This window comes from Chrysemys picta, chromosome 8 (assembly GCF_011386835.1).
Source record: "Chrysemys picta bellii isolate R12L10 chromosome 8, ASM1138683v2, whole genome shotgun sequence".
In the NCBI taxonomy this organism is placed as follows: domain Eukaryota; kingdom Metazoa; phylum Chordata; order Testudines; family Emydidae; genus Chrysemys; species Chrysemys picta.
Window position 1 is genome coordinate 51,600,890 of NC_088798.1, and position 10,864 is coordinate 51,611,753.

A 10,864-nucleotide genomic window follows, 5' to 3' on the forward strand; every position below is an offset into this window, starting at 1 on the left:
GTATGGGTATAGCGATGCATTTATCTTGCTGATGTGGACAATAGCTGCTAAACATTGAAACAAGGCAGCTGACATACCTGACTAAGGCTGGTACTTTGGCAGGAACTTGAAGTCAGAAAAACACAAGTTGGATGGGACTTTGTCAGCCATCAAAACAAAACTTAAACAAAACAAAAGACCACTTTAATAATCTTCATCCATATTAGGTGAAGCTTGTTTGCAAACTTTCTTATGTCTAAAATTCTAAAGCTTAAATGTTTTTTTAAGTGTAAAACGCTTGTGGTTTGTTTTTGAAAAAGACACGCCCTCTTCCGAGTATTTGACTTTTAGGCTTCCCTAAAAGTCATATATGAGGGATAGATATGCAACATTCATCCATCCTGAAGTAGAGGAGTGGCAGTGATCCCTATGCTGAGGATGCTTTGTACTTTCCCTTATAAAAATTCTCCCAACCATTTTTAAATAGCTCTAACAGCTCGATGGTTTGCACCAGGAATTTGAAATTGCTGGAGAATAGTTCTGAGGTTAGGTAGAGGCCTTTTCTAGACCAATGAAAGTCATTTCAGATTTGGACAAGTTCTGACAACTTTCACCACTTCATTTCCCTATTAATGTTTTAATCTGCAAGTCTTGTTCCTGGTTTATTGGTTTATTTATTATTAAAACCCAGAACATTTCATTAGCATTGTGGATGCACTAACTTGACATCTCACTTGTTGATAAATTGTATAGTTAATTGCTTGACCACACTTTGGTTCATTATTTTGTCATGAACTATACTCAAGAGACCAAATATCCAATGTCACTCAGGTTTATTAATATGGTGCAGGAAAAAGGTTCTATATTCATAGATTCTAGGACTGGAAGGGACCTCAAGAGGTCATCGAGTCCAGTCCCCTGCCCACATGGCAGGACCAAATACTGTCTAGACCATCCCTGATAGACATTTATCTAACCTACTCTTAAATATCTCCAGAGATGGAGATTCCACAACCTCCCTAGGCAATTTATTCCAGTGTTTAACCACCCTGACCGTTAGGAACTTTTTCCTAATGTCCAACCTAGACCTCCCTTGCTGCAGTTTAAACCCATTGCTTCTTGTTCTATCCTTAGAGCCTAAGGTGAACAAGTTTTCTCCCTCCTCCTTATGACACCCTTTTAAATACCTGAAAACTGCTATCATGTCCCCTCTCAGTCTTCTCTTTTCCAAATTAAACAAACCCAATTCTTTCAGCCTTCCTTCATAGGTCATAGGTTCTCAAGACCTTTAATCATTCTTGTTGCTCTTCTCTGGACCCTTTCCAATTTCTCCACATCTTTTTTAAAATGCGGTGCCCAGAACTGGACACAATACTCCGTATTATGATCCCAGTCTCCTAAAAGCAGTCCTGTGCAGCAATGTTACCTTCACCTGATGAAGAAGGTGTGCTCCCCAAGTTGCACATTTCAGCTAGTATCATTGACAATTTTACAAGTTTCACATTTCTTTACAGGTTACTAAAATCTAACCTATCCATTTGTTCCAATTCCCTAACTTGTTCTGTTCTTTCCTTATCTTTGTTTTAGATATTAGCATTCCAGGTCCTGATACATGAAGCTACTTCCCTAGCTTGCACCAAGACACAGAATGAATGTATCTTGATTTTGACAAGTTTCTTAGCGGCTTGTGCCAAATGTTTACTTCAGCAAATGCAAGGTGTTACGGGATACTTGGGCCTGGTCTACACTAGGAGGTTATGTCGAATTTAGCAGCGTTAAATTGAATTAACCCTGCACCCGTCCACACAACGAAGCTATTAGTTCGACATAGAGGTCTCTTTAATTCGATTTCTGTACTCCTCCTCGACGAGGGGAGTAGCGCTAAATTCGACATGGCCATGTCGAATTAGGGTAGGTGTGGATGGAATTTGATGCTAATAGCTCCGGGAGCTATCCCACAGTGCACCACTCTGTTGACGCTCGGATGCTCTAACCAGCCACACAGGAAAAGCCCCGGGAAAATTTGAAATCCTTTTCCTGTTTGGCCAGTTTGAATCATTTCCTGTTTGGACATCGTGGCGAGCTCAGCAGCACTGGCAACAATGCAGAGCTCTCCAGCAGAAGTAACCATGCAATCGCTGAATAGAAAGAGGGCCCCAGCATGGACTGATCGGGAAGTCTTGGATCTGATCGCTGTGTGGGGCGATGAGTCCGTGCTTTTGGAGCTGCGATCGAAAAACGGAATGCGAAAAGCTACGAGAAGATCTCCAAAGCCATGATGGAGAGAGGATACAGCCAGGATGCAACGCAGTGCCGCGTGAAAATCAAGGAGCTGAGACAAGGGTACCAGAAGACCAAAGAGTCAAACGGACGCTCCAGATCCCAGCCCCAGACATGCCGTTTCTACAGGCACGGCATTCCATTCTAGGTGTGGCCGCCACCACTACCCCACCACTGACCGTGGACTCTGAGGATGGGATATTGTCGACGGCCGCTTCCTCGGAGATGTTAGTGGACGGGGAAGATGAGGAAGGAGATGAGGAGGACGAGGCAGTTGACAGCGCTTACAACGCTGATTTCCCTGACAGTGAGGATCTCTTCATCTCCGTCACGGAGATCCCCTACCAACCCTCACCAGGCATTAACCCGGACCCTGAATCAGGGGAAGGATCAGTCGGTAAGTGTTTTAAACATGTAAACATTTATTTTGAACAGAACAGGAATATTAACAATGGCTTTTTCATGATTAGTTTGCCCTAAGCGCTTAACGTTTTAATCCTTGGCAGTGCAACTACTGCAAAAGAATCTAACAATGTCCGGTTTATCATGATTAGTTTGCCCTAGGCGCTCTACTTTTTAGTCCTTGCCAGTGCAGCTACTGGAAAAGAAGGTCTATATGTCCGGGGATAGAGCTGAAATCCTCATTGGACATCTCCATGTAGCTCTCCTGGAGGTAATTGGAAAGCCTTTGCATGAAGTTCCTGGGGAGAGCGGCCTTATTGCGTCCTCCGTGGTAGGAAACTTTTCCGCGCCAGGCTATCATCAAGTACTCTGGGATCATTGCCTCGCAGAGCATGGCCGCATACGGCCCTGGTTTTTGCTGGCATTCATGCAGCATGCGGTCTTTCTCTGTGTCAGAAATCCTCATCAGAGTGATGTCGCTCATGGTGACCTGCTTTGAATTAGGGGAATGTTAGTATTGGGAATGCTTGCCTGTTCCTTTATATAACTGTAACCGGTGGTTTACAGCCACGCGGTGGAGGCGGGACAGGGGCAGTATACAGGGATCCTTCCTGGGGACAGGCGCGAGGCGGTGGGACAGGGGCAGAGTTCATGCTTGCCGGATTGCCGGCAGCAGGAACTGGCCAACGCTAGGAGCATTGCTTTGAACATGAAAGGAGGGCACTGCTATAAATTAAGTTTTAAGCAGCGAAAAGTCTACGGCTTACCATGTCAGCCTGCTACCCGAATTCCGCTGTCCTACCCCGCTTGTCTGATCTCCACTGCAAGACACCAGGCACTGAATGCGAAGGCCGAAAATTCGACCTTGTCCTGAGTGCACATGTGATAGGTGCTGTGCATGGTCTTCTTCACAGGGAAAGACTATGTTCATTGTTCACAAAAATGCATCTTTGTGAGGAATTCACTCCCTTTTTCCCATCCCACAGCTGCAAATGTCTCCCGACCTACCCTGGCATACCCGTCCCAGAGGCTGGCTCAGATTAGGCGGAGAAAGAAAAGGACACGGGACGACATGTTCTCAGAGCTTATGGGCTGCTCCTGAGCCGAGGCAGCCCAGCAGACCCAGTGGAGGGAGAACATGTCGCAATACCAGCGATCACACAGCGAACGGGAGGAGAGGTGGGGGCAGGAAGACCAACAGGCGACTCAAACGCTGCTTGCACTAATGAGGGAGCAAACGGACACGCTCCGGCACCTTGTGGATGTTCTGCAGGACCAGAGGCAGGAGGACAGAGCCCCGCTGCAGTCTATCTCTAACCGCCATCCCCCGCCACAAAGTCCCATCCCCTCCACACCCAAAGTCCCAAGAAGGAGGGGCGGCAGATGCCGTGAAAACTGTCACTCCACGCCTGCAGACTTCTCAAGTACCAGAAGGCTCTCATTCCCAAAAATTTGATAAGTCCTTTCCTTCCTGCCTCACCCAAGCCCCCGTCCCAGTTTCATCCCCTAACTGTGTAGTTGCTAATAAAAAATATGTTTCTGTTAATTACTGTTTCCGTCATGTTCTTTTAGAAGAGAGTGTGTTTGAAGGGGGGGGGAAGGGGATTGGTAATTGGAGAGGACAGTCACCTTTACCAGGGTACAGACACGGGGGCAGGTTCAGCAGAAGGTCACACACACATTGCAGTCACTAGGCACCCTGGTAAGTCTGGGAGGTGGGTTTCATGTTCTGTGTGTGGGGGGGGTCTATGTGACTTTGTGGCGGGGGAGGGCGGTTAGAGATCTTATGCAGCGGTCCTTACCCTGGATCACAGAGCCACGCAGCAGGGGATCTGTAACCGTCCTCCCCCACCACAAAGTCACATAGCCCCCACACAAAAAGTCCCGAAAAGGAGGGGTGGCAGGCTCCGTTGAAACAACCAGTCCACCACTGTGGACCGCTCTAGGAGCAGGAGCCTGTCATTTAGAAGCATTCTTTCCATCAGTACGCCCGCTCCCCATCACAGTCTACGTCCCAGTTTCAACACTTTACCGCAAAATCCATAATAAAGAAAACGGTGTTAATTAACAAAGTTCAATTTTTTTTTATTTTTAAACGTGTATTGGAAGGGGGGGAACGGGGTGAACGGGGTATGTAACTGCAGAGGATAGTCAACATTAAGTGGGTAAAGAAACGGGGGCAGGTTCAGCTTCTCTTTAAACAAACTTAATAGTCACAGGTTCCCCTGCTCACTGAGGAACTTTGCTTTCAAAGCCTCCCAGATGCACAGCGCGTCCCGCTGGGCTCTTCTAATTGCACGGCTGTCTGGCTGGGCGTAATCAGCAGCCAGGCTATTTGCCTCAACCTCCCACCCCGCCATAAAGGTCTCCCCCTTGCTCTCACACAGACTGTGGAGCACACAGCAAGCTGCAATAACAATGGGGATATTGGTTTCACTGAGATCAAAGCGAGTCAGTAAGTTTCTCCATCTCCCCTTGAGACGTCCAAAAGCACACTTCACCACCATTCTGCACTTGCTCAGACGGTAGTTGAAGAGTTCTTTTTCAGTGTCCAGGGCGCCTGTATAGGGCTTCATGAGCTAGGGCATTAGCGGGTAAGCAGGGTCCCCGAGGATCACTATAGGCATCTCCACATCCCCAACAGTTATTTTGTGGTCCAGAAAGTAAATACCTTCCTGCAGCCATCTAAACAGACCAGAGTTCCTGAAAACACGAGCGTCATGAACCTTGCCCGGCCATCCGACGTTGATGTTTGTAAAACATCCCCTATGGTCCACCAGTGCTTGCAGCACCATTGAAAAGTAGCCCTTTCTGTTAATGTATTGGCTGGCCTGGTGCTCCGGTCCCAGGATAGGGATGTGAGTTCCATCTATAGCCCCACCGGAGTTTGGGAATCCCATCGCGGCGAAGCCATCTCTATGATGACCTGCACGTTTCCCAGGTTCACTACCTTTGACAGCAGTACATCAATGATTGCGTTGGCTACTTGCATCACAGCAACCCCCACGGTAGATTTGCCCATGCCAAAGTGGTTCGCGACTGACCAGTAGCTGTCTGGCGTTGCAAGCTTCCAGAGTGCTATGGCCACTCGCTTCTGGACAGTCAGGGCTGCTTGCATCCGGGTGTCCTTGCGCTTCAGGGCGGGGGACAGCAACTCACAAAGTTCCAGGAAAGTTCCCTTACGCATCCGAAAGTTTCGCAGCCACTGTGATTCATCCCAGACCTGCAGCACTATGCGGTCCCACCAGTCCATGCTTGTTTCCCGGGTCCAGAATCGCCGTTCCACAGCATCAACATGACCCATTGCCACCATGATGTTCACGGCGTGGGGTCCCGTGCTTTGTGAGAGGTCTGTGCCCCCTAAGACTTAATGTCCTCACCGCGCTGCTGTAGCCTCCTCGCCCGATTTCTCAGCATCTGACTCTGAAAAAGATGGATGATAAGGTGCGAGGTGTTGACAACGGCCATAACTGCAGCGATGGTCAGAGCGGGCTCCATGCTCGCAGTGCTGTGGCATTCGCACTATGACTCACCAGAAAAGTGTGCGAAGTGATTCCCCACCGGCGCTTTCAGGGAGGGAGGGCGGGAGTGATGGTTGAATGACAACAGTTACCCAAATCCACCCTCGACACATTTTTTGCCCCAGCAGGCATTGGGGGATCGACCCAGAATTCCAATGGGCAGCGGGGACTGCGGGAACTGTGGGATAGCTGCCCACAGTGCGCCGCTTCCAATGTCGACGCTTGCCCCGTTAGTGTGGACTCACAAAGTCGAATTACTGTCCTTAGTGTGGATACACACGTTCGACTTTGTAATATCGGTTCCACAAATTTGATTTAAGTAAAATCGAACTACTTTCGTAGTGTAGACATACCCTTAGTATAAGTGAACAGGATTATGGTATAGGCCAGTTCAGGTTATCTCTCTGTTACAATAATGGTGCTTAATGTTATTGGTGCTTAATGCATACTAATATATAGTGTGGATAATACATATTATAGATATATATTTATATGCTAGCCAGCATAGTCATACAATTCAGCATATCATACAGAAATTTCATGAGTTTGTGTAGCACAGAAGGGGCTAGGTAGATGGGGCACTGTACCCATTCCTTGTACACTAATCATAACTGTCTCACTGGTACTTTGTGTTCTCTTCCAGCTGTTTGATGTATTTACCTGTTGTCTCCCATTTTCTGTAGATAACCCTTTGCGGCAGGATCTCTCTTTTTTCATTTTATTTATATATATATATAAATATACACACACACACAGAGCATATCAATGGGGATTTGATCCTTGACTGAGGCCTCCAGCGACTACCACAACACAAAAAAAGATGTAATTTTATTTAAAATATTAACATGAAATATTTCATTATCAATTTTGAACATTGCCTGAATTTGGTTATTCATGAAGAGTTGATTTTAAAATACTTTTTTTTTCTTTTTTATATATAAAAAGATGTCATAAAAATGGTTACTAGAAATTTGTTTAGCAAAAAAGGGAAAACAATATTTTAAAAGAGAGTCGTTTCATTTCAAGCACTTCAAAGTGTAAATGAGTTCAGATTTTTTGTAAAACTGCTTTTGGATTTTTCAATCAGTTCTAGTATTAATTCTGCCACCACACTGCCATCCAATCAACAACTCCAACATAGCTGCATACTTCGGAGAAGCATCACTTCCAAGAGATGGATGACAGCATTGTTTCCCCTCATAGTGAGGTTGGGCATGGGCTTAATATATGGAGCCAAGTAAAGATGTCATCTCCTCATTTGATAACACTTCACTGAAGAGGTACAATACTCAATGAATTTCTGCTTTACAGTAGAGCTCTGAGTTGATCTTAAGCAGGGCCGGCTCCAGGGTTTTGGCTGCCCCAAGCAGCCAAACAAAAACAAAAAACAAAAAAAAGCCGCGATCGCGATCTGCGGTGGCAATTCGGCGGGAGGTCCTTCGCTCCGAGCAGGAGTGAGGGACCATCCGCAAAATTGCTGCCGAACAGCTGGACGTGCCGCCCCTCTCCAAAGTGGCCGCCCCAGGCACCTGCTTGTCAAGCTGGTGCCTGGAGCCGGCCATGATCTTTAGGCATTAAAATATATGTTGTTAAGGACTCACTGAGCCAAATCCTCAACTGATGTAAACTGGCATCACTCCGTTCACATTATGGGTGCTATGCTAGTTTATGCCAGTTGAGGACCTGACCCATGAATGTTCATAATGTCCCTCTCCACTCCTTGACACACACACTGATTACCAATTTGTTCCTTGGACACACTAAACAACTAATTAGCATACTTCTGCTCCTATTAATACTTCTCTTGCAAAATGCTTTTACATACTTGTTTGTTTCTATTGCAAAGCAGTTTCCATAGCCTGGCCTTCTCTGAACTTTGATCATGATCAGGACAAACAGCTCTGACTGTTCAGAATAGAAGAAACATCTGCTGCAATGATGAGTAATTGTTGGATGAGTTCACTAAAAGTTTGTTGATTGGGTAATAAGTGGTTTAACAGCAAAGATTACAGCAAGTGCCCCATGATTTCCTCTAAACCTAATGCTGAATTGTACTGCTCCACAAAAAGGCTTTGCTTATTTAATATGAAAGCCATGGTGTTTAGGAATTTAAAGGAATAAGTGTACTCACTAGGTAAATTAATATACAAATCCAAATGCAACAACAAGAAAACACATGCTGCAACAACAATAAAAGTCTAGTCTGTTAAGAAGACTGATATTTAGATTGTTGCAAACATTATCAAGATATCCTGGCCCAGTAGAAGAATTATCATGAAAATGATGCTTTAGGCTTCCGAAACAGTGCTGTCCAGCATGGAGATGGAGTATGTGAAAAATTGGAAAAGCTCCTATGACTTCTGTAGCTGGACATCTGGACCCAAATTTTCAAGTATGTGCTCCTAATTTGCGCATGTGAAGTCTCCAAGGCAATCCAGGGATTTGGGTAAGAGGAGAAGAATAGCTACTTTAGAATAGAAACTTGCTACCTTGGGACTCACACCTGAATTCAACACCTTGATCCACCACTGACTTCCTGTGATATCTTGGACAAGTCAATCTCTCTGTGCTTCAGTTCCCCTATCTATAAAATGGGGATAATATTTCTCTACCTCACAGCGGTGTTGTGAGGGTAAGATGATGTGAGGTACTAAGGTTGTGATAATGAGGGCCATATAAGTATCTCAGATAGTAGCAGCCCTTCACATGGGCAGCCTCACTAGTCACTGCACATTGGTCAGAGCAAAAGCATAAATGTGTTTTTGGATACACATTTTTGAAAGCTTGACCCTTAATATCTGCTTCTGCCCTTGTTTGTGATCAAGCTAACACTTTTCAAGGCCTAAAAGGAATAGCTCTAGGAAACAAAATCAGAGAGTGTATTGGGTAAGCTGGGGAAACCTACAGTGCTACCTGCCAGATTTAGATGAGTGAGCACAATTAATTATAAGACAAGATAGAGTCGCCTACAGCGCCTCAAGAAGGTGATGGATTTTCAATACACTAATAAGAGAATGGACAACAGCTGTATTCAGACATTATTACAGTACTTTGTTTTCAAATTAAATGGTCTTTTTTCCCCTCAAAGGAAGGTGTAGAAATGTTTCAGGCAGCAGTTTATAAAAACTAGGGACTTTGGGTGCCTTCATTTTTTGCAAACTCAACTTTAAGCCAAACTTTAAAAAAGGTAAATATTTTAATCTCAGATGCACAAAAGTGTTGTGACTTGTTATGTGACCTTGGACAGGTAAGTATCAGTCTAGAATAAAATTAATCTCCCTGTACCCTGACCTGTGCTCAGTCCACTAGAAGACAGCTGCTCTCTTTAGTCTAAGGGGAGTGTCGATCAGACATGAAGTAGTGAGTTTGTAATAGCTTTCTGGAAAAAAAAAAAGTATCACAAAAAAAAAAAGAAGTATCAGTGTCACATAAAATTCCAACTGCACTCCATTAGTTCTGGCATTCACCAGGGTGCAATATACTCATTTGAGACATTTCAGTAAGATAAAATCATAGAATCATAGAATATCAGGGTTGGAAGGGACCTCAGGAAGTCATCCAGTTCAACCCTCTGCTCAAAGCAGGACCAATTCCCAACTAAATCATCCCAGCCAGGGCTTTGTCAAGCCGGGCCTTAAAAACCTCCGAGGAAGGAGATTCCACCACCTCCCTAGGTAACGCATTCCAGTGCTTCATCACCCTCCTAGTGAAATAGTGTTTCCTAATATCCAACCTAGACCTCCCCCACTGCAACTTGAGACCATTGCTCCTTGTTCTGTCATCTGCCACCACTGAGAACAGCCAAGCTCCATCCTCTTTGGAACCCCCCTTCAGGTAGTTGAAAGCAGCTATCAAATCCCCCCCTCATTCTTCTCTTCTGCAGACTAAACAATCCCAGTTCCCTCAGCCTCTCCTCATAAGTCATGTGCTCCAGACCCCTAATCATTTGTGTTGCCCTCTGCTAGACTCTTTCCAATTTTTCCACATCCTTCTTGTAGTGTGGAGCCCAAAACTGGACACACTACTCCAGATGAGGCCTCAATAATGTCGAATAAAGGGGAACGATCACGTTTCTCGATCTGCTGACAATGCCCCTACTTATACAGCCCAAATTGCCATTAGCCTTCTTGGCAACAAGAGCACACTGTTGACTCATATCCAGCTTCTCATCCACTGTGACCCCTAGGTCCTTTTCTGCTAGCCATTTGGTCCCTAGTCTAGCAGTGCATAGGATTCTTCCGTCCTAAGTGCAGGACTCTGCACTAGTCCTCGTTGAATCTTATCAGGTTTTTTTTGGCCCAAATCCTCTAATTTGTCTAGGTCCCTATGTATCTGATCTCTACCCTCCAGTGTATCTACCATGCCTCCCAGTTTAGTGTCATCTGCAAACTTGCTGAGAGTGCAGTCCACACCATCCTCCAGATCATTAATAAAGATATTAAACAAAACCGGCCCCAGGGCCGACCCTTGAGGCACTCTGCTTGAAACCAGCTGCCAACTAGACATGGAGCCATTGATCACTACCCGTTGAGCCCGATGATCTAGCCAGCTTTCTATCCACCTTACAGTCATTCATCCAGCCCATACTTCTTTAACTTGGCAGCAAGAATACTGTGGGAGACCATATCAAAACCTTTGCTAAAGTCAAGGAATAACACATCCACTGCTTTCCCCTCATCCAC